The 22,183-nt window shown below is 51.2% G+C and overlaps 2 long non-coding RNA genes across 3 annotated transcripts in view; one reads left to right on the top strand and one right to left on the bottom strand.

Annotated features, from left to right (window-relative positions):
• Positions 1–6,595, top strand: part of LOC115251692 (uncharacterized) — an 8,444-nt gene extending 1,849 nt beyond the window's left edge. The window contains exons 2-3 of the long non-coding RNA XR_003890223.1: positions 5,805–6,090; positions 6,393–6,595. This is a non-coding gene — a long non-coding RNA (uncharacterized lncRNA). The remainder of the gene's footprint in view (positions 1–5,804; positions 6,091–6,392) is intronic.
• Positions 6,596–7,283: 688 nt separating this feature from the next.
• LOC115251693 (uncharacterized) lies at positions 7,284–13,492 on the bottom strand. Of its 2 annotated transcripts, none has more exons than XR_003890224.1 (4): positions 12,997–13,492; positions 12,507–12,683; positions 7,950–8,115; positions 7,284–7,596 (listed from the first exon to the last, which is right to left on the bottom strand). It is a non-coding gene; the product is annotated as an uncharacterized lncRNA (long non-coding RNA). The 2 variants fall into 2 exon arrangements; XR_003890225.1 differs by having other exon boundaries at positions 13,421–13,446.
• Positions 13,493–22,183: the final 8,691 nt, after the last annotated feature.

Below are 22,183 nucleotides of genomic sequence, written 5' to 3' on the forward strand. Positions count from 1 at the left end.
CTTTGATTGGTTGATTTTCATTTGATGTTGCAATGATCTAATTGGACACTTCAGCGGGGACACGCCCACTGAGAGTGGGATACGCCCATTAATGGGGCCTCGTGGTCTCAACTGTTTTAAGCCAATTTATTTAGTCAAATTTTTCTTTTCTGACACTTTTACGTAAAAGTCGTGTGTTTATCTTATCTAAAAGTTCACAACTAGGAGCCAATCAGGACATCACGGGACATTAAACATTGTATTTGCCTAAAAACACCCAAGAGGAAACACACACGTCCTGTGTGTCTCGTGTCCTCAGTGGCAGCGTCCTCCGGCCAGACCTGTGACCATGAGGGATGGAAGCACACACTGGACATCACATGTCCTCCTGGAAGGAGGAAAATAGATAATTCATGTGACAGGGGAAGTTTTCTGGGCAGATGTAGAGGAATTTCATCCCCCTCACTTCTCCCAAAGTCCCCCGAGGGCCTGGTCTCATTTCCCAGCTGGGTGTCACACACACACACACACACACACACACACACACACACACACACAGTGGTCTCTCTGTAAGGACAACCTTCTGCCCCCATCTGCTTGTTGAGAGAATAATGGAGAACTTATTCGGACCTGTGTTAGCTTAGCATAAGCTAAAAGCTCCGTCTGTGAGATTTTGTTACTGAGAAGTTGCTTTCAAAGAGAGCCACCTTGCCTACGGTGGCCACAGGGGAGCAAAAAGGATCTTTCAACCACTGGATCAAGTATTTCCTGTTTGTGGTTCAGAGACAACTTTAGAAATTAGCATTTAAATGTTGTTAGCATCTTGCCAAACTGACCACACTCTCCTGCTGTCTGCCACCAACTCACCTGAAGTTAAACAGGAAGTGGGTGAATACTGAGCTTAAAAACTTTATCGTTTAAAAAAAGTCAGCTAATTTTGAGTTTCTCCGACCGAGCAATGTTGTTTTCATAGTGCGGCTCCGCGACCGTCCTCACATCACTGTCACATCATTAGCGGCGGGGAATTAAAGCACATGTGGGGGGTCGGCACATGCTAGCTCTGTGAATTAGCGACTCGTCTCCACCAAGTTCGCGCGCTGGAGAGAAAAGTAAAAACATGAAAATAAGAAACTTGGTGAGTGAGGCCGTTTTACTCAAGTTCAAAGAAAACGGCGACTTTTTTTACGCCTCGACGCTGCCAGATGCTCCCGCGTCCAGCGGGGGCGCCGTCCCGAGGGCGCTCAGGTAGCAGCCAAACACATAAGAGCCTCTCACAGAGGGAGGATTTACCTGAACGAGCGCACGTGATGGAACAGCGGCGGCTAACTTTGTGTTAGCGACTCGGCGAGCTTCAGAACAGTTTCCACGGACACGGGGGTGAGGCGGTAATGACGGGGCCTGTGTAGTCGGACCAACGTTTCTTTTAAGGCTCGGGGTTTTTCATCATCGGGCTCCGTCTCGCGGCCCGCGGGCCTTGAAGATGGATGTGCTGCTGTGAGCCCTGCTGTTCCTCACAGCACTGATTGGACTTTCGCAGCAACACCCCGACTGTTCGGCGGCCCAATGGAATCCTAGAGCGGCGTCTCAAACCCCCGACACACTCGCGCTAGCCTTCCACCACACTGACACGAGTATCCAAATGAAAGAGATGGATTCATGTGTGTGTGGGTGTTTCTGGAGGTATCGTGTGTGTGTGTGTGTGTGTGTGTGTGTGTGTGTGTGCGCGTGCGTGGATCCCAGCAGTCGGAGAACCACAAACAGCAGCAGAACAAATATTTTTTGGGAGTTTTTCTTCCGCTCCGTTTGGGGGCTGGCTGATGTAACGGCGCGGGAGGGTTAGCTAATCCCAGTTTAGCCACATTTCTGGCTGATGTAAATGATAATTATGTAAATTCGGCGTGAGACGCGTAGAGCGGCGTGTCACTGATGTAAGCTAAAGGAAATGTCTTCAGCGACTAAAGCGTTAATTGAGGTAATTTGGAGTTTGTGTCGCCGCACGGCCGCGATGTTACAGTCAACCGATCCCCAAAGCGTCATCCAGGAGGTCCCGTTACTAAACCCCCCCTTCCTGGCTAGGAATAGCAACGACCTTGTGTTGAACATCGCTAGCGATACAGATACAGATTTCATAACCCGAAAGTTTGGCTTCTGTTTTAAATACAATAGATTTGATGAGTTGGCGTTAGCCATTAGCTAAACTTTCTGCTATGAGCTAGCAGACTGACAGTCATGATGATAATATTGGAACCTCCAGAAGGAAACACTGTCGCCCCCTGTGGTGGACCGCAGAATAACAGGAGCGCTCATCAAAATGTAATTTCCGTATCTGGTTAGCATAAAAGTTAGCGATGTAGCTGCTTCCACTTCTTCCATATACAGAGGTGAAGTTTTAGTTCAAATAAATTAATATCAGACTGCCATTTTTTTTAAAAAATCAATAATTAAATTAAAATTAGAAACAGTGGGAAGTTTAGGTACGTTAAAATTAACGCTTTCATTTTAATAACTACACCTCAATCAAAACGTGACACGTTCAGGGAGGAAGCGAAATGTTGACAAAACCCGTAAAAAATGTTTAAAAAAGGTGACAAAAGCACCAAAAAAAACCATTAAAAATGTGATTAAAATGAACAAAGAGATGAAAGCGTTCCACCGGGGGCCGCGCCCCTCTGCCCTTCAGCTCAAGGTGTTCCAGGCCCAGACGACCAGGGGAGGGGGATCCTCTGGGGGGGGGGCCTCTGGGGTCAGGACCACCAATCGAGGGCTGAAGACCCAGAAGTCCGAGAGAGGCGGAGGTCAAAGGGTCGCAGCAAATCTTCGGTTGGAGGGTTGAGAAGAGAGAACGACCCACCACTTAAACTGCCCCCCCCCCCCCCCCCCCCCCCCCCCCTCCCGATGCACCGCGGCGTTCACCCGCCGCCCACCATAACCACTCCGGCTCCCTCGCCGCCTCCCTCTCTCACTCATCTCTAATCAGAGCTCGCGGCCCCGCTGCTCCCCAGTTAACCCCTCAGCACCGGGGAGACGCTCTGCCCCCCCCCCCCCCCCCCCCCCCCACATATGGCCGTTGTAGATCTTGGGTGGCGGCCAGGGTGCCCTCTCGCGTCTGCCCGCCCATTTGCACGCCAAACGCTGGCCCCCGTGCTGAGGCCGGCAGCATTTGTATGCCAGTCATGTGTCGGAGGGGCCGCTGGGTCCTGAGCGAGTGTGGGAAAGGGGGCATTTCTGAAGCGAAACTGCCCCGTTTTCACACATTCCTGAGGAGGGCATATTGAGCTCATTATCATAGCTCGCTACAATAGGTCTTTGTGAAGGATCTGGGACTGGGGCCCGTGCCAAATGTCCTCGGGTGACGATGTGGATCCACATGTGCGAGGATTTACTGGTGCTCATCAGACGACCGACGTGTCCGGAGCTGCTTTGTGTCGGCTGTGATGCGTCAGATGGTTAGAATTAGTTTAGCGAGGTAATCATCGGGATAATTGTGTTGAATAAATCTGTATAATTCAGGTTTATGGCTACACACGCAGATAAGCTAGCACAAGAGCTGATACCAGTCGGACTTGGTTCTGTCCAGTTAGTCACACTTATGGAAGGTAGATAGGTCGTTGTTGGGGACTATTTCCTGCTGTGGATGGATCGTATCAGACACGCTGATCTTGAGACACCCGAAGTAAACATTGTAAAATCTTTAGCTTCACCCGTCTCAGTGTGATTACATGTGTGTAACGTGGCAGGTATGTTCAACACCAAGTGTGCCCTGCACTTCTGGGTGTCTGTGTGTGTGTGTGTGTGTGTGTGGGGGGGGGGGGGGGTATTGTGTTACACAGAAATGCATTAAGGGGCATCCACTTTGAAAGAAGTGCACTCACTCTCTCTGCTGAAGGCTCCCAGCAGCAGCCCTGATCGAAGCCGACACACACACACACACACACACACACACACACACACACACACACACACACACACACACACACACACACACACACACACACACACGTGGGTTTTTGTGCCAAAAGGGGCAACAGGAGCAGAATCAATGTGACTCCTCCAGCACTCGCTGCAGTGCGAGGCCCTCGCGTTTCCCTCTCAGACTGGAAACAGAGACCCCCCACCCTGAACGCATCACCCTCTCCTGCAGACCCCCGTCCCAGACTCCTCCTCGCCGCATGTGGCCAAACAAAAAGGGGGGCACTCCTCCTCTGCCGGGAAAAAGGTTAAAAGGGGCTGTCTTTCATCAGCTCATCATGCTCAACTGCCTCTGCATAATTTATGAGCTTGTTACTGTAATCAAAAATTCTTCTTTAGTTTCTTTTTTGTTGTGTGTGTGTGTGTGTGTGTGTGTTTGGGGGGTGGGTTGTTGGGCGAATGCACGACGGAGGCAGCTTCTTCCCCTCACAAACACTTTCCTGCGAACCCAGTGCCTTTTCATGTGAAATGAGATACTGCTGTGATGTCCCCCGGGTAGGAAGACGCACACGCAAACCACAACACGCAACACAAAGTTGTGAAGGGGAGGAAAAAAGTGTGTGTACACGCGCCGCACAATATCTCAAACTTCTCGCCGCCCATGAATATTAATGAGGGCAGAATGTACAGACTGATCCAGACGCCGCGGAGCTAGCTGGAGCCTGCGATAGCATCACTTTACAGGCTATCGCAGGCCAAGCTAATTGAGGACGAGGCCATTTCTGGTTATTAATAATGGCTGCAGGGTTGCCTCATGTTGCTCCAGACTCCTGAACAACCATCTCAAATCCCATTGCTACCCAGGAAGTAAAAATTAGCGCTATTAGCATGGGTTGAAATATATCTGACACTACGTTTCCCGTTTCCACACTAAAAAACCTACCCGACACGTCTGGCAGGTTTAATTGTCTCATCGCACCGTTAGCTTGATGATAACGCAACATTGGTTACAATTAGCCATTAGCTTACACTCAGAAGGTGTTGGCTTGCGCGTGTCACCCACTAACTGAGCCGCGATTAACAGTAATGGTGACACGTTGAGACGTGTGGATGACGAGCTTTCGGCGAACGTAAACAGGCTTTTTAACGAGCGTCACAGTTTCGTTTCTCTTTAATTGATTATTAGTTTGCCCCGAGGGCCAGGCGCCACGTTCACATGCTGATTAGCAGTTTCGGAAACGACTCTTCGGTGCCATGTTTGTATGTTCCTCTCCTTTCTTTGTTCCACGTCCTGCTTTGATGACATCACCAAACTCTCGACGGTCAGAGCGACACCTTTGAAATCGACGAATATTTCGGCTGCTGTAATTTTCCAACGCGGCTCCTTTGAAACAAAACGCCGGCTGCTGTTCACGCGGCGCAGCAATCAGCAATCACGTTAAAACAGAGCTCCTCTGGCGGCGTTTGAAACGTGACGAGCTCAGCGATCGCTCACGCCGCTCCCGCGTACCTGCTGCACGCCGCTCCGGCGGGTTATGATGATTTTTCCTCTTATTTTCCTTTCTTGTTAGCAGAAGTCACAGTGGCATCTCGCTTTGTTTATTACGGTGTAGCTGTGGGGCGTTCGTTTGTCGAGATGCTCTCTTTGTACGCGGAAAACAAAGTTAGCGTGATTGATTGTTTATTGGAAGTCTGGAGTTTTTTGTAATTGCCCTGAAGCTGTCTTGATATTTTGAGTTACTGTCAGAGCAACAAGTGTCTAAATCCAGCGAAGTCGCGGCGGTTTTTGGGTTCACCTGTGAAGTCGATGAATCGCTGCCTTCTTCACAAGCGACGCCAACGTAACCGATATATTTTAGTGATATCGAGGACTTTCGAGGACATGATTGTTGTCTTGTGTGTCTCTGCTTCTACAGGAGTGTGAGTTTGCTTTTTTTTAGACGGAGGAATTTACCGTCACAGCCGAGGGCCCGACAGGAAGTTAGCATTTTCGTGACTCAAGCGCTGGTCATCAGCCAACGGGCGGATGTGTGACGGTGGAGCCTCCCGCCGACGTGGCCGCTGACCTGGGCAAGTGGGCCGTGATTCACAAGCCTGGTGGAGCCACAAGAGTCCCACCCTGTGGTCTCAAGATGCTCTTGGAATCCTGGGAGGAGGAGGAATAGCTTCAGTCATCAGATAAACCAGCACACGGGCCATGAGGTTTGTAGCTAGCTAGCTTCAGATTTACCTGTCCAAACAGGGAACAACCAACAATATGGTCCAATCGAGTAGTAGCCGGATAGTGCCAAGTTCCGGTTCGGTACGCTTTGCTACTGCTAATGTAGCAGGGTACCTCTACTCATGCTAACGAAGGAACAGCTATAAACAAATCCTGGACAGGCCTCCTGTTTATTCTCTCCGTAGAAAACAGTTTGACCAACACCAGCCGGCTCAAAAGGTCGGAACAAAACCAAAAACAGACGCTAACTTTTTTCTTTTCTGGTCGCACTCCCGATAAACAGGTGCCGAACTGTCGAAACTTCAGAGCCGCGAGAGACTGGGTGGAGATAAAGAGAGCGCGGAGTGGAGAGGCCTTTTGAGTCACAGCTCATCTTTTATTTGGCAACGCTTCAAATGTCGCCCGTTTACCACGTCTAGACGAGACAGCCTTCACAGCCGGGCTAGGCTGCTTTTTTTGTTTTACCAAGTATATAAAAGCTATTTACTGTAGCAGCAGAAGACAGGCATCTCTTTCAGTTTTCCTACCACAGACTTCGCCTCCACGTTGCAAATGAGTTTGTCAGATGCCCGCGTCCACCCTTCCTCTCTCGCTCTCTCTCTCTCTCTCTCCAACCCTCCTCCTCTTTCTTGCCGCCTGTTTGAAGCCGCCAAAGAAGTGAGACGATCTGAACCTGTTTGATGGATAATTTGAAGAACTCAGCGTGCGAGAACGGGGCTGAGGCGACGTTCGCTTTCTGCCGGCTGCGCTTCAGAAACCAGGTCGTACAAAGGGACTTGTTCTCTTCCTGCAGGCCCTTTAAAATCAGGCAGTCAGCGTGTTCAGACCGTTTATGTCCTCTTCACGGCCGCCACGAGCTTCTCATGTGGCTCCTCCCGCTGTTTTGCTGCCGCGCTTTAAGAGTTGTGGCGTGAGGAGATGATCCCCTCCTGGTTCATTTAAGTCAACCTGCGGATTATCCCAGCGGCATCGAGCCGCCGCGCGGAACACGTTCACTAGCAATGGTGAAATGTAGCGCCGCCGTCCCACAACAAGGCCGCTGCAGCCACGTTGATTCTGCCTTTTTATGGAAAATTTTAGATAAAAACCAAAAAAAAATCACTTTTCTTGCGCTGCCTTTATTCCAAGTTTTGGGTCATTTTGAGTTGGCGGCTCGAAACCAATTTGCTCGTTTTCAAATTCTCATTTTTTAAGTGAAACTTAGTTAGTAGTTGGCGATCTCTCTAAACAGGGCGGGGCAACACAAGTGTTGTTAGGTTGGGTTTACAGGAAGCAAAGAACGCAGTGATAAAAGTCCAAAAACTAGCCTTTATTTAACTAAACAAATCAAACTGGCGGTCCTTCTGGATGCACTCGTTCGATCTTCCGGGTTCAGCTCGTTCTCTAGTCCAGCAGGACGGCGTGGAGACCTCAAACGAGCAGCACCAGAACACTCTGATGGAGATGGCCGACAGGTGCGCCTGCCAATGTTGACTCCTCCACGCCCCCTGCAGGAAAACCCCAACAAGTGTTCCACCAATCAGCATCTGCCAGATCATAGCCCCGCCTTCTTCTGCTGCAGTGATGCTAATCTAGAAGCTACGTTAACGTTCCCAATGTGAGGAAAGTTTCAGTTACAAAGGTCCAGAACAACCATTGACTTAAAAAAAACAAGGGAACTTTGCTGCTTCGAGGGTGACGCAAGCAGGCCCGCGCCCAGACGGTCGCCAGCTGGAGCGCCGTGACGTGCGCACGCTTTCCCACATGCACGATCACAGCGAAAAAAGACGCTGGAGGGATAAAAGCTCAGGGAATTCTCAGAAACTTGCTGTTCGGCCGGAGGTGATGGTCACTGACTCACCTGATCTCTGGGGTTTCCCAGGCTAAACGTTGGCAGATGTGTGGAGCTATGTCTCCGAGCCGCAGGGTGTCCCCCCCCCACCCCCCCCCCCACCCCCTCACCTCCCCCACTGGTGACGGGGAACCTCTGGAACGATCGCCATTTCCCTGCGGTACTCCGCTGCAGCCTGGTGATGGGAAAAGAGGGGACATGTCACCACCTTCAAACCACGGGAGGACGAAGAGAAGAGGAGAGGAGGGGGGGGGTGGCAGTGGAGGGGGGGTTAAGAGGAGCCTCCTCGCTCCTCCACCGCCCGGCAGCTCTGGCACGTCGACAGCGATATGGCGGTAATTGATTCTCTCTGTGCCATTAGTCTCCGAGACAAAGATGAGCCAACGAGAGGGGGTGCTGTCACTTAGAGGCTGGCACGGCGCCCGGCCACACAGACAGATCCACGCAGCGATACGCTAACGCTAACGCTAACGCTGCGCACGTTTGGGTTCCTCCAAACAAACGCAGAGGAGCAGCCGGTTTAACGTCGGCTGTCAGGGTCCGACGGAGCGCCGCTCGTTTGCAAATAAGTCCGACGTTAGTGGTGAGGAGCCAGAACGTGGATGACACACATCTCTATATGTGAAACATCACCGGGAATACAAATGAGTTGATGGGATTGGTCACCCCCCACCTCCTCCTCCCCGCCCCCACCCTCACCACACCGCCATTCTCTTTGGTGAGGTTTGCGCAGTGGCGGCGGAGCGGCGTTCCTCCTCCAACACGCCACCCTCCCCAGACAGAGAGCAGGACATGCCTTTATCTCATTAAAGCTAACGAGAGGCTGCTGTCTTCTGCCGGCACGCCAGCTGTAACCTGACACCCGAGCCCTCGCCGCGGGTGTCGGGCCTCGCCGCTATCGCTACCATCATCGGCGTAATAACGATCATCAGCCGATCCACTCCCGCCGCAGCCGGCGCCTCGACGCTCATCGCTGTCATGGGCGTAATGATCGCTACGTCACCGTGTCTTATTTACTGCCAGCGCGCGAATGCCAAACATTGCACGCCGTCGCCATGGCGATCGTCCTTTGTCACTCTTCCCTGGAGCTGTTTCCCCGCACCGTGGCGGCGGCAGCACGCGGCGCAAACAACACAGGTAACGCGCACATCTACACACACGACGAGTGCACGCACTGAATGCTAATTAGCCAAATGAAGGATAAGCTAGTGAAGACAATAGCCCTTCAAAGTCGGTTAGGAGCTAATTAAGGAACATATAGCATACGATCTAACATCACTGGAATGGCTCTGCCCTCAGGCGCTACAAGCTGCGTCTAAGTGTTCTCCCACGTCTGTGAAGCAGCTCTGCACGCGGGGACCGGCAGTAAAAAGGCGAGGGGCTGGTGGCGAGCCTCCATCACTCCAGCGGCGTTTAGCCGACGCTGCCTGACTTTATTCCTCTCGCCTCTCAAGGCCTGCTGCTACTTGGATGCTCATTTGGAGTCTGTAATTAATTGGAGCCTCTATATTTTTTTTCATCTATTTTTGTTTGGCTGTTGACCGACGTGTGGTCCTCTCACGCTCGTCTTTAGGTCGACGTGGCTCCCTAATTAAGACTCCAGAGGACGGCTAATTGCTGTTGCGTGCCTCTCGGCGGAGCAAGGGAGCCTTCTCCCGGCGCTGCCCGGAAAGAGCGCCCAAGCGCTGAATTAAAGGGGCTTATGTAAGCTTGCGGTGAAACTATTAAACACCAACCAACTTTTCCTCGTGAGGAACTGCCACTTGATTTTAATAGGCCTCATTAAAAGTGCACATCACAGGGATCCAGAGCTCACTGAAACTTCACACGACAACAGGATAATAGTTCCTCTCGGTGCCGTCAGAGCCTAATCCCAAATATTGAACGGCGCTATTACTCTCCGAGAACCATCCGAAATGGGCTGCGGCGCTCCGAAAAGGGAGAATTCGCGTCATTTGTCTTTTCTGACAAGGGGGCGGAGAGGGGAGCAGGTGAAGGAAGGGATGGTGCCGGGCGGCGCTGCGCTCTTTATGGGGGGGTCAGATGGAGGAATGAGGGTAGATCCCGCGTTTAGCTGGAAGATCCAACGTCTTTGGACACGAGGGCTCGTTTATTACCGGAGTGGCGTCCCCGGGATCAGACGGTCAGCTGTTTAAAAGTTTGGAATCGGAATTATTTTCCCCTCTGGAAGAATCGGGAATTTATGTCGTTGGAGACTCGCCCTGCCTGAGACGAAACACCCGACGTGGGAAGACCGAGCTTTGACCGACGACAGTTAAAAAACCTGCCATTGCAGGCTAATAAGCAAAATGCTAAAGTCGGCTAAATGGCTGCTATAAACCGCAGCACCGCAGAGTCTGATGTTTATGGAGCCCATAAGCCCCGCCCCCACCGCAAATCGAGGTGCGAGGTGAGGGGTGCACGCTACGGGCTAATGCTAATTCTCCTTTAACACTTTAACCATCTTGACACACGAAGGAACGTTTCTAATTGTCAACTTGTCAACTAATTGTCAACAAAAAAAGGTGCCAACCGGCGCCAGACCTGAACCCGGTTGCTCCGCCCCTGGTTCCTCCGGGTTAAACCTGTCCTCAACGCAGCCCAACACAAACTCCCACAAGTGTTTCTGTGCATTACTCTGTAATTACGGTCCAGAGGAAGCCGGCGTGGAGAGGGTATAGATTCTGTAGGAGGAACAGCAGCAGACAATTAAAGCCCGAGCACAGCGAGGACCCCGACCACAATGGTGCAGATACCCTTGAAACATTCCTTCACTTCAAACGCAATTCGCACACCATCAAAATAAAAAAAAAAGCACCCAGAAGAAAAAGATGGTGTGAAAAAAACCCCACAAAACAAATCAGGAAGAAGCTGGAAATGAGTCCAACTCATGCATAACTTCAAACGCTCCATCTTCAAAGTTGCATAACATTAGAAAAGGAGCCCAGTCCGAGTCCGCTACATCAAAAAAAGGAAGAAAAGGAGCAGGCGCCATCGGGGGGACGCCGCTGAGCCGTGCCCCCGCTCGCAGGCGCAGCGCGCGCTCGCCCTGCTCTTCATCTTCATCCTTTGTCATCATCCTCGGGGTATTTGTTGCTGCACAGCTGCATTGTGGGTAAGAGTAGGGCCAGGTGGTCACGACCAAGACGGAGGTTGTACCGAGGCGCCGCCCCGAAGGTGAGGAAACCAGGAAGTGACTGAAGCCACGGTCACTTCCTGGGTGTCTGTGAACATCTTAGGGACGTGTTGACGTGTTGGGGAAGCAACACGTGTTTACGGCCATCCACGAGGCGGCGGCGGCGGCGGCGGCGTCCATAATAGACCGGTGGACTGGTTTCATTCATGAGTAAAAACCACTAAAAAAAGTCACACCTGCGATAACCCTGGAGGCAACAACGAGCAACTACAGCAACACCCGTTCCACAAGATCAAAGCATCCCTTTGATGTCAAAATCAGGTGCATCAAAGGAGGCCGATCAGGCTCCATGAAGACGTGTAGAAGTCGGAAAAGGTACAAATTTTCTGACACGTTCGTCTTCGTAAATACAGAGTTTACGGGTTCGTAAAGGTGTATCCCAGAATAATCCCAACAGCTGCCGTTTACAGGATGTTGTCAAATTTACGCTGTGAGGTGAACAAAGCTGCTATAAAGCCGTGATGATGTAAACACAAATGTATAAGCGACGCGCTGTAAACACCCCGTCGTCACCCGCCGTAAATTCTCCACCATACCGATAAAAACACACAAAAAAAGAAAAGTCCCGCCTACACGTTTAAACGGAAAAAGCTCTTCAGAAGCACACCTTTCCACCCACACGTGTCGACACGCGCACGCGAACAAACCGGTAATGTTCCATCAAAGGCGGCCATTAAAACGCAGGCTAACATGGCGCCGCGCTCGTAGCCGCCGCCCACGCACCCTCCAACGGTGCCTTTCCATCACCGCCATCGCTGGCGACAATCATGTCCCCCCACTCAATTACACCTGGCTAATTGTTGAGATGCGACACACAGGGATGCAGGAAGACAAGTGACACGCAGATGAAGGTGTGTGTGTGTGTGTGCGTGTGCGTGTGTGTGTGATATGAAAACATATACTGTCTCCAACACCCTCATGTAATCAGATAATGGATTATTTAAGCATCTGCTCTCACAGTGCTGTATAAACTGATGGAGATACAGTGCATTCACACACACACACACACACACACACACACACACACACATGCGCGCACACACACACACACTTTGCCTGAAGGATTTTAATTTGAGATGCAGACTCCAGTGTCACAGTGAATGATATTAAAAGTCGTATCATGAATAAATCAGGAGACAGAGGACTCACCTCAGCCATGTGACAGATAAGCAGAGAGAAACAGCGAGGGGGGGCGGGGGGGGCGGCGGCGGCGGCGAGGATGAGGTTCGGCGCCGCACAGCCACCAAAACCAATCGGCTTTTGAAATTTTAATAACGGCAACGGCAGACGCTCAGGTTTGAGATCAGCCATTAGTTTAGCGAACATGCTAACGAGGCTTTAATTGCTTCAGTGCCAGATCCGTCACACACCTTCATGTGTCAGCCCATCACTCACGGAGGGGCTGTTTCCTTCCCTCCCCCGAGCGGGCGACGCTCCGAACCAAACCTTTCGTTTGTAACGGATCACTCAGCCGCCACTTCATGTCCCAACAACATCCGGACAGATGAGGAGGTGACGCGTTCGCCCTTTGACCTCTGGACGCGCGCCTGAAAAATGGCAAAATGGCAAAAAAAATGAGTGTTTGATCTTGTTTTTGTGACACTAAATGTTTATTTATCAAACAATAATTTCGTAATCCCGTCCGGGAGGTACGACCAGCAGGGGGCACTCAACCAGCTTCAAACCACCAGAGAGGAGAATCCAACGCGTAAGCTAGCAGGGTCAATATCAGGGTTCTGCTAATGGTGCTGAAACTAAAATTGAGCTTTAGGTCTGAAACTGACAAGAAGTTTCCATTCTTCTGGGGACTCACCTGTCCGGAAGACCCCCCCCCCCACACACACACACACACACACGTACATGGGGGGTCAGCGCAGCCAGCTAGCGTTAGCTGATATCCGTCAGTGGATGTGTGATTGTAATCAACACTAACTAGCCAGGTGGGTCCGCCACATTGACCGGCCACGCGACCGTGCACGCGTCTCTGCGCCCGTGCCACGGTTCCCTCTGAGGGGAGACACCGGGTTAATCCAACCCTCGGGCTAAACATCAAACTTTCAGATCAGGGAATCAATAATTCAGACGGCAGCTTGTCAGGATCTATCGCGGAACCCAGACTGAGAGACGGGCGGCGGCACAACAAAGGCGCCGGGGTGATTTACAGCCGTGCACGTGACCTGGAAACACGCAAATAACGGTGGACAATGGCGTTATTCCGGGACCACATCGTTCCCGAGGTCTCGAATCAGGGTCCCGACGCTCCGGTTCTCCAGCGCGGACCCACCGCTGTGTGTCAGATCCACAACCCGGTCCTTGAACGCACCACCTGTTAATGTGGTCCGCTCTGATTCCCTTGCAAATCAGAGCGATGTCGGGGAGGGAGCTGGTGGGGGGTAACAGAAATTGAGGGATATTTCAGCATGTGGGCGTATAATGGCCGTCAGAGGTGACTTTCAGTGGGATCAACTCACTCCCGCGCAAACACAAACAAGCAACTTTTTTTCCCCATTTTTTTTCCATTGCCCGTCGCAGGCACACCATCCGCATTAGCGTACGCCGCTATTAAACATGCTAGCAAAACCGAGGCGTGTGTGTGCAGGTGGTGGAAGAGCCCCTGTAACCGTGGTAACCCTTAGCTCCATCCTGTGCTCAGCATAGAAGCCGACCTCGATCGCATGTGACGGAATGTATCCGAATTTTAGCTTTGCTAGCAGATTGTGGGTTTTGTTGTTTCTGGTCAGCTGAATTATTGTACTGTCCTCTCCGGGGGGGGTAAGGGTGCGACCTTTGACCCTCAGGAGCCAGAACAGCATCGAAACATGTCAATAGCAGGGTTCTGCTGAAGGTTTCTGCCTGTTTTTGGAGCCTTCACTGATGAGGGACTGCTAGCTAAATACAGTAAAAAGCTCCAACCTCTAGCGTTAATTGAAGTTATTCTCTGGACTTTCCCCGTTTTCCTCTGAGTTTCATCAAACGTGAGAGAGACCCACTCGCTTCGACCACAAACCCACCAAATCGATGACCAGACGCCCATCAGAGGTTACGGAGTTTCTCTCCTCCCAACTGGAATTCATTCCACCCTCAGAAATCACTAAAAAGTAGAATTTCAGATCAATCACCAGACTCCAAAGCCGATTCAGACTTAAGGTTCAACAAGTGTTTATTCAATTTTGGTCCTCGGCCATCACCATGGCAACCACCTCTAAAAAACTACAACGAGTGAAAACCTCAAGGTGACGTGTGAACAGGCCGCAGCCGAGGGAAACGCAGCTGGAAAGAGGAGAGCGGAAAGAGGGAGGGGCTTATATCCAGAAGGAAAGGGGCGGGGCCTTGCCACCCAGACGTGGTCGTAACCAGAACTTCGAGCTAAACATTGGGCGTTTGAGTTTGAACCCTGAGTTTTTATCCCTAATTACCTCCTGATGGTGATAATTAGAGAGCGAGGGAGGGAGGGGAATCGGACCTCACAAAAGGACGGAGATAAAGAGATAAAAGGATAAAGGGGGATGAAACGGAGGATGCGGAGTGAGGAACAGGAAGCAAGAGCCCGCTCGCTTCCTGTCTTCATCTATATTTCACAGCACTTTCAATTAGCAGCAGCGCGTCTGCAGCCCAGCACACTGATAGAGACACCGAGAGAGAGGGGGGGGGGGGGGTTGCTGCAGGTCACCGTGGCGATGGCCTCTCTCCCTTTAGAGGTGTTTGCACGTATAAACTGTGTTTGCTTTGGCCCGGAGCGGAACACCGGGTTGGTTCCATCTCCATATTTCTCCGGTTATTTTTACCGCACGCTGTAATTTATCAAGAGGAGCCACACGGAAACGTGGGAAGTGTTTATTTTCCCGGGCAGAAACCCGGCGTTCGCGGGCCCCGGCGCAGGAGAGGGCGAGTTCAGAGACGCCCAAACACAAATCTGTGAATATGAGATGAAGTCATGGTGGAAATTCTGAATATCTCACAAACTGTTGGGAGGTGATAAAGCAAATATTTTGATGTCCCAAGTCGACCCGGCCGAGGTGGAAGCGAAAAGGCGGACGTCCGGAGTTTATCGGAGCGCCGCCGGTGCTGCCAGCAGGGCGAGACTCCGCCGGGGGAGGAAGTTGGAGTGTTTTAGCAGCTAGAAAAGAGCAGAAGATGCTAACGGGGGTTTGTTTTAGCCGTGGTGGAGACTGAGGGGTCTGAGCGGGGGGCTGGGGGCTGGAACCTTCTGCTGGGTGACCGACGTTCTCACACAACAACACAACAACACAACAACACAACCACAAAACGGACGCACGTTTCCAGGCTCCGTCACAGACAAACAGCTCGTCTTCCACGGAGATCAAAGCTGCTCCACCTCTTTGATGCTCTGACTCTTCCACAACTGTTCTCAAAGGGCGTTGACGATCACGACTTCGGCCAAAAGGAGACGTTTAAAACTCGGATGAAAAAAAAATTAAATAGCACCTGGAAGACCAGAGAAGAGGCTGTTAAACAGGTGTGGAATGAGTTATAAATATAGCATAACGGATGCAGACAAATCTGTAATTATCATTTTTACAAGCCTCATTTTAAGGATTTATGTTTTGATGAAGGTTGAATCTTTACAGAAACGGGAATAGGATGAATATCTAATTAACTTTATTAACACATTTGTTATTACATGATAATTGGTAAATATCCATTTCTGCTAAAATTAGCGCGCTGCTAAAAAGTCTCCTGAACACTAAACTGGTCGCCCTCAGACGTGTCAGGACTGATGTCAGATCAGATCAGAGGTAGTGAGGCGACACCGACGCTGACCCCTCCCCGGTCTTCAGGTGGCCCCGGCTCAGCTACCGCTACCGCCGTAACCACGGCGACAGGATCCCCATAGCACCCTCGGAGGAGGATGTTGTCGCCGGAGACGAGGGACGAAATGGACGCCGCTCAACAATTTTACACAAAGATCCTCGGTTATTAGCCGCAGAGGCGCGTTTCATCCCTCTTTCCTTCATCTTCAGAGCCATATTTAGAACTCCTTTCAAGGCAGGAAACGTGCACGTGTCGCTCTTTTTTTAGGTTTGTGATAAAGCAGGTCGAAATCTGACAAAACTCAAGGAAAAGAGGAGGAACTCATCATTTCTAGTGCCCATTTTCCTCCTGGTAGAGACGAGCGAGAAGACGGTGAAGACCTAGCTAGCCTCGCGCCGCTGCTTCCTGGCGGTTTTCCGCGTCGCTCCGAGCTTGTTAGCTGGTTCCTCTGCAGGAAAGAAACGGCTTTACCTCCAAAAGCGCAAAACATAAAAGGTTAATGCTTAAACGAACGTATGTCTGAGTGTTCTGCTTCGAGAGAAGAACATTCCTCATCCTGCAGCTGTTCTGCACCACCTGTTTCTCCAGAGGCGGGAGAAGCGCTGCCCCCCCCAGGCGTCCCCCCCGGCACATAAACGGTGCATCAGCCATATGCCCGGCCTGCTGCTGGAGGCCAGCGGGGGAAGATTGAGCCTGCCTCTGCGCCCAGACGCTCGTGTCGGGTCCCGCTGAAGCCGGGCCGGGCCGGGGCTAGCGAGTTAGCGCTTCGCTCCGGTGTCGAAACATCTCGCCGTTTGATCTGGGAAGAGCCACGGGATGGAGAACAGACGCGGCGGCTGCAGGGAACCGCGAGGACCGACGTGTCAGGAAATTAATTAACGCGTGGAGACGAGCGGAGCGGCCGCCTCTGGGCCGGCAGGCGGCTGGATCGGGCCCGGCTTTGACCAGCCGGCGGTTAGCAGCACATAAAAGTGTAATGAGATGTCTATCGCCTGGCTCGGCTTCACTCCCCGCTCCTCGGGCTCGGCGAGCCGGGATGGCGGAGCGGCGGCAATATGACAGCGGCGGCTGACACCTCGGGAATTGCAGAGAATTGCTGCCCTTAAAAAAGAAATAAGAGAGTGGAGTCCAGAGGCGGACAGTGTTTTCAGGGAGATGATGTCTCTGATAGATGCAATCTACCTGCCCCCAACACACACACACACACACGCACGCACGCACACACGCACGCGCACACACACACACACACACACACTTCCCCTTCGCTCATGTTCCTTCGTCTGGGTGTTGATCACACGCTGTCTTCCAGCCAGCGGCCGGACACTCTGAGGAAACGCCCGTCCCCCCAGATGAGCACTTGCTCCGCCCACTTCATCCAGGGTGCGTGTCAGACGCACCTTGCGGGGACAGCGAGGTATCCCACAATGCATTTCACCCCTGCCAGCGAGTGCAGGAAGTACAGACATCCGAGTACGAACTCCAGAAGTTCACCAGCATGCACCTGGGAAACGGCTCCTGCTTCCATGTTAGCATGAGAAGCTAATAGGTGCTGATGAGGATAAACTGTCGTGTTGTTTTGTTGGTAATTAGAGGAGTCTTTGCTCATGCCCGACCTTTGACCCCAGCCATGCTGATGACCTCCATGACAGTTGGGGAGCTTCAACTATATGAAATAGTTCCACAAAAGCCTTAAAAGCGACATAAATTACAAGTTAGCACCCGTTTGGCTGCGGCCGCTGGTCACATGACCGAAGCGTTGGTGTTAAAAGTGACGACAGCAGCAGATCTGGTCACGTAGAAGATCCAAAATAATCAAATTAGAGGTCCGATAACGTCTGTCCGGATCTCAGATTACAGACTGACCGCCTTAATTAGTCCTCATGTGTTAATTAATAACAATGATAAGCGTTAGCAATTCACCCCCACTTATCTAAATTACTGCCTCTAATTGCGCAGGTCTCTTCTTTTTTCTTTTTCTTTTTTTTTCGCGTGTGGGCGCAAGCGAGAGCAACGATGGCGAAGATGGCGAAGATGACCACGATATCCCAATTGATGACCACGATATCCCAATTGATGACCACGATATCCCAATTGATGACCACGATATCCCAATTTAAGCCTTTTCCGTCGAAATAGACAAAAAAAGTAAAAAGTAATCTCAGACGGGATGTTCTGCCTGTTACTGACTGACTGACTGACTGACTGACTGACTGTTTGTCTGTTTGTCTGTCTGTCTGACTGACTGACTGTCTGTCTGTCTGTCTGTTTGTCTGTTTGTCTGTTTGTCTGTTTGTCTGTTTGTCTGTCTGTCTGACTGACTGACTGTCTGTCTGTCTGACTGACTGACTGTCTGTCTGTCTGACTGAGTGTCTGACTGACTGATTGACTGACTGACTGACTGTCTGACTGACTGTTTGTCTGTTTGTCTGTTTGTCTGTCTGTCTGTCTGACTGACTGACTGTCTGACTGACTGTTTGTCTGTTTGTCTGTTTGTCTGTTTGTCTGTCTGTCTGACTGACTGACTGTCTGTCTGTCTGTCTGTTTGTCTGTTTGTCTGTTTGTCTGTTTGTCTGTCTGTCTGACTGACTGACTGTCTGTCTGTCTGACTGAGTGTCTGACTGAGTGTCTGTCTGACTGTCTGTCTGTCTGTCTGACTGAGTGTCTGACTGACTGATTGACTGACTGACTGACTGTCTGACTGACTGTTTGTCTGTTTGTCTGTCTGTCTGTCTGTCTGACTGACTGACTGACTGTCTGTCTGTCTGTCTGTCTGTCTGACTGAGTGTCTGACTGACTGATTGACTGACTGACTGACTGACTGACTGACTGACTGACTGACTGACTGTTCACATGAACATTAATTACTAACGAGCACACCAAGACACATAAAGAGTGAGCGACACCGGTAATTAGCCCACATGTGACACACACTCCTCTTTATTGTGTCCTGGTGGGGGGGCGAGGGGGGGGGGGGGGGCACCAGCCAGGATAATCCATCTCCATCATGGCGGCGGCGCTCTGCCTGCGAGATTGTCACGCCGGCTAATTACTCTTTAAGATAATCAGCCTGTGTGGCTGGAGATGGCGCTCCCCTCCGCCGCTCCGGCTTCTCAGGGAGCGAGAGGTTTAATCTGCGATGAGATCAGAGCGACCGGCGGGCGTGGGGGTGGGGGGGGGGGTGGGGGGCAGGGGTGGGGGAGGGGTGGAAATGAGAAGGAATTTGGGCATCTTAACAAACTCTTAATTACATTCTCTATCCTCCGCCGGTGGCGGGCGTAAATGGCGGTCCCCGGGGAGCCTCTGATCCACTTTCTGATCTGTGGAATTCAGAGCGGAGCCGCTGATCAAAAAGACGCTGCGGCCTAGATGCCTCAGACACAGGGGACCTTTCTCCGGCGTGGGACTCGCAGCTTGTCATTGAGCGGAAGTTTGAATTGTCGAAATTCACGCCCGAGAAAGAAAAAAGAGAGCGCGCGGCGCTTTAAAGCTCTTTTTTTTTTTCTGAAAGGACGGGGAGCGTTCGGCGGCGCCATGAATTGATAATGAGCGTCTTTGCGGCGTGCTGACGGCGGTTGTCCCACATAGGAGGCAGAATTCATCGGAGATGACCTCCACCCACATCCTGGCGGCGCCGGTGCAGCAGGCAGCTTTGATGCCGGGTCCCCGGGGAGCCGCCGCCGCCATAAAGTGCAGCACCGCAGGAAGTCCCATCAGCCGGTCCCAGCGGGGCCCTGCTGGGGACCGGCGAGGCCGGATCGCCACGCGTTGCCGGGCGGCGAGACCGCCAGGGCCGTGCTCCGTCCTCTACGGAGGATAGAGGAGATAAAAACAGAGGGGATCTGGGGATGTTCGGCCCTGACTCCGGCTCGTTCTGACCATCATTAGAAATAAAGGCAAGCGTGCGTGTGAACAGAGGGTAACCATGGCAACAATAGGGTTTGATGACTCACTGGAGCGGACCGTCGCTGACGAGGAGCTGAACTACAGCAGCAGACGCGGGTTATCAAACGCCCACCTCGCGCACGGCTGCAGGGACGGCCATCGTCCCGGCAACCTCGGGGAAACGCCGCCGCTGAGGGAAATGATGAGCGACGGGACGTTTTCCCGTCAGAGCGGAGATGAAACAGCAACCGGAGCCTCTGAAAAGCTCCGATTCTCTTCTGAAAGTGACACCAAAGCAGGAAACATCACCTCAGCGGTTGTTTCGACACGAAGCCGCGAGGAGACGGAGCTAAATTAGCGCTTCGGCAGGTTGGTTTCTGCCAATAGGGGTTTTCCACCAGCGGAGGCTTCAGGGGAACTTTGGCCGCAGGAACTGAGGAATGCAGGACCGAAAGTCCCTGCTGGTGCTTTCCAGAGGTTCAGGGACAAAACACTCAGTGTCTCGCTCTCATTCCTGAACCCATTCTGGTTGTCGGAGCAGCTAAACTTTTCTTTTTTTCTCTTTAAAACCCAAAGAAACAGTTAAAGGAATCTTTAATTCCTTTGACGGAGCGATGAACCAGACACACGCTGGTTTTTAGTTGTCATTTGTTCCAAAAATTCATAAAATAGTGTTATAGAGGGTCAAATTAGGGATAAATCTGTTGGCTTCGTTCATCAACCATTGAAACTGACGTATTATGATGAATTTCTACCTAATTATTGGTTTAGAGCCCATCAGATGGAGGGTTAAAGTGCACGTTTGGGGCCTGAAACGACACCGTTCGTTTACTGTGATGATCTCTGCTGCGACCTCGGTCGGATCACAAGGCAACGCAGGAGATCAGCGAGGAGAAGCACGGGAAGCTGCTCCGGCTGTAAATATACACCGGGAGGGAGCGGCGGGGACGGGGTGGAGGTTCTTAAGTTGCTGTCACCAGGCTGTCGCCGTGTCTGTCAGAACAAATCCATCACAGCTCCGACACGTCAGGCGTCACATTTGCATGAGTGCAGCCGCAGCTCATCCTGATTATGCATCCTGTCTCACACAGCAGATCAGCCAACCGGCATCCGGGAGCCAGGAGGGACGATACAGAGCTCTCATTGGCCTCTGATGGTGTGTGTGTGTGTGTGTGTGTGTGTGTGTGTGTGTTTGTGTGGCAGGAGGGGGGGTGTCTGCCGCCATCTTCCCAGGTGTGCAAAGATCAGCCATCTTGTCAGGTGAGCGGCTGCTAATTACACATTACCTTGGTGTTAGCCTCTCAGGCTAACACCACACACACATCAACAGAGGTGAGAGGGTGAGGACACTCTGTGTGTGTGTGGGGGGGGTGCAGATGCAGTCAGTCCCTCAGTGATGAAGACTCCACTGGGATGGACACAGCTGTGCCAAAGCTCTGTGTTGCTAACGAGCCTTATTAAACAGGCGCTAGACAAGAACACCCCCCCCCCACACACACACACACACACATGAATGCCTCACAAAAACCTCCAAACTTCTGCCCAGTTCTGCACACCACCTCCCTGAACATGTTCAATATCAAAATTCTGGATGTAATTTAAAAGGCAAAAATCAGGGGATTGAAAGTAAAATCGTGTATTAATTTAAATGTTCTGCGTTTAAATAAGACATGTGAAACTGTCAAAAGAGACGAGGTGGGAATTCTTTCAAACGGCTCTTAAACGCACCGCAGCTGAGAAACAAAAGAGGAATTTTATGAGTAAGAACCAAGAAGGAAGTTGCTGCTCTCTGCACCATCGGGGATTTTGTGTTGTGGATCTAATGTGATTCATCTCATCCTCCATCGCTTCACTCATTTAGCCGTTTTCTCCTGGTTTTTTGTTGTTTACGTAAAGTCGCCTTTTATCGGGATCAATTTTCCCACGATTCCCACAAAACAGAGCTCTTTTATGTTGATGACTCTTCATTTTATATATAAAGAAGCACGAAAAACAAAGGCTCTTCCTTCCATCTTCTGTTCTCCTCAGCAGGTATTTAATCATGTTTCCAGGGTCAAAAGGTGTCGATGGTTCAACAAATAACACGACCGTCACCAAACTGCTAAGCTGGCTAACTAACAATGCTAACTGTCAGGCCGAGGTCATGGGGGGGGGTGATGAGCACAGAAGAAAACAAACGACAACAGTAAATACAGATATTATTACAAATACACTAAACTGGCTTTACAACAACATGAACGCCAACAGAAACCGTCAGGTAAAATTATTGCCTGAAAATTATAAATAAATAATGATTCATGTTGAAGGCAGCTTTGATTTGAGTGGTTTTGAAGTGATTTTTCCCTGATGTTTCCCTCTAAACTCAGCGAATTCTGACAGCTAAGTGCTGTCA

The sequence above is a fragment of the Takifugu rubripes genome, chromosome 12 (genome assembly GCF_901000725.2).
Source record: "Takifugu rubripes chromosome 12, fTakRub1.2, whole genome shotgun sequence".
NCBI classification, from domain to species: domain Eukaryota; kingdom Metazoa; phylum Chordata; class Actinopteri; order Tetraodontiformes; family Tetraodontidae; genus Takifugu; species Takifugu rubripes.